Below are 2,611 nucleotides of genomic sequence, written 5' to 3' on the forward strand. Positions count from 1 at the left end.
TTTTGCAGTGGTCTCATTGCAACATAAAAAAACAAGACAAAAAACAGTTGTGTTAAAAGCATGGTGTATTTAGGGATACTAAATTTTTTTGTAGTAAAAAAAAATACATCTAATACCAGAACAAAGGGAAACACATACTTTATAATACAGTAGCTGGGCAGTGCAGAAACAACAACATGATTCTGAAATGTAACAATTCATTCTCATTGTGCATATTAGGCAGAGGCTGGAGGCTTTTCAATTATCCTAGCCACAATAAAAGCCAGCTTTCAACCATATGCATTTCATTATAAAATGTAGTAACTTTCAAGAATGAAAGGTCAACAACTACAATTCAGAGTGGAAGACACTGTTGGTTCTTGTAAATTAGCATGGGTGGGACTGCCCTTCACATTTTAACTAATTACATTCTGCTAGTGGTCATGGAATTCTGTTTCTTGCTTTTTGTCCTATAAAAAAGACTATTTTAATAATCTTTATTGGTGTCTAATCTGGTCACACTGTTAGAATACAGAATAAACTACAGTTTGTCGCAGCTTCAGCAATTAGGCATACAGAGATCTTCTTGGGGTGCAAATTAAAAAAAAAAACAGCAATGATGTGTTTAATTTAAAAACATTCTACCTGTTAGTTTTAGAACTAAAGAACTAACTATTGGTTGAAATAGAGTACATTGTATTTTACTACTCATCATTGTTATACCCTCACAACAAAGATATGATGCTCCTGTTTAAAGAAGGAAATGTTGATTGGGCAAATGTAAGTTATTAACTTAGATTTTTTTATTTTCTTGTTGTTTATTCATTAGCCCCATTTGAACCCCCATTGAAAATGGCGGGTCCTTTTGGTTTTTGCAAGGGTCAATCATTTCCTTGGTACACCATGGGCAGTCTTTATTCCTAAATGCTGTATCAAAATTTTTGCGTTTCCAGCTGCAAGGCTGGTTGCATCCTAGTTCTGTATTGCTCCCACTGGTGACACAAACTTTTACTTCATCACACATATTTTACAAGGGGTATAATCCACAAAGATTATAAACCTATTTTGTGCCCAGGAAATGCAGAAATATCTCCCCAATTAGACAGGTTTTAAGGTTTGAATTGATCCCTACTCCGTCAAAAACTAAAAATGGGCATAGGGAATGAAGCAAAGTCTTTCTAATGAAGACATAGAAAGCAATAAAAACTTGAACTTCTCAATATGTCACACTAAACTAGTACAAGGGTAGTTCTGCTTATCCCTGCAGTATCGTATACAATTATTCTTGTCTGTATCCAAAGGCCAAATAGCTGAAATTAAAAAGCAGTCTAAAGCAGAATAAACTAGATACGAATGATAAAACATATTTTAATCCATAAAAATTAAAATGCACCTAAATAGTAAATAGCCTTGATCAGTAGTGTATAAACCAGGCAAAGGCCTCCCTTTAAGAGCCAAGGACACATCAGTAGGAGACACATTCACTCTCACTAGACAACTGGAAGCAAAAGAAGAACAAGATGGAATATTCAAGCTGAAGATTATGTACCGCCACATGTTTCAAGGTCATCTCACTTTATCTGCATGTTACACAGAGATAACTCCATGGAACATTGCGGGTGCATGGTTTATATTTTTAAATAAAGTATAAAACAACAATATGGAATTTAGTTACATTATGGTGTGGATAGTGATAACTGCTTTAAATGTCATCAAGTTAGGCGGTTAGATCTAATTCAGTGTAAATTGATTGACCTGATATAGGCATGAGCGTTTGGTTATTTGACTTATAGTAGCTCTTTGATTGATTGATTTGGCATATACAATGTGTTTTTAATGGTTACTAAGCAAACTGCATGTGGGTGATTGTTAAGGTGATCAGGAAACTAATGAAAAACTTAAAAAATAAAAACAAGTAATCAGTAAACAGTATTTGAAACACGATTCAACTGACCAGGCCCTAAGAAAGCACCAGCAATGCTTTCCTGCATAGTGGACAGAATGTCTACTATGCAGGAAAGCATAGTGACTGCTGCTCTGACTGTATATATCACAGGAATGCTATTAGGGGCAAGAACACATATCTCTTGTGGTCTTGTAAGCTCAAATACCCACAACAGAAGGATGAGTCCTCCCATTTGTATGCACAAATATTCCTTTCATCTAAGGTCTTTCGAGGCCTCTTAGCTTGCCAAAATGGCCCCATCAGTGCCCATGGCATAGGAAGTCTTTAAGCCCAAGAACAAATTCATTTCAGCTTGAAAGTTTGCCCCTAGTTACTATTCCTGGCATGTAGAGATGTCCTTTACCCTAAGTGCAGGCTTTAATAAAGACTAGTTGCCAGTCTCCAGGAGGAGGAGGCATTGTCAAGTGGCTACAGTTCCAGTTTCTTTTTATTATAAGATTTATTTTTTATTAGGAATGTTTAGGCCTCTTTTCAATGCTTGTAGATCTTCTGCAAGCTTTTAAAGTTTGTCTTTGCAAGTGGTCATTTCACTTACAGAGTTTGAAAGACCTTTAACACCTTTGTACAATTTCAGAGATCATGGATTCAGTTTGTTGGGTACTGTTTTGAATTCTTCATATCTATTATTTCATATTTGTCTGACCCCAGTTTTTCTGGTGTTCATCT

This window comes from Pyxicephalus adspersus, chromosome 6 (assembly GCF_032062135.1).
Source record: "Pyxicephalus adspersus chromosome 6, UCB_Pads_2.0, whole genome shotgun sequence".
Taxonomy (NCBI): domain Eukaryota; kingdom Metazoa; phylum Chordata; class Amphibia; order Anura; family Pyxicephalidae; genus Pyxicephalus; species Pyxicephalus adspersus.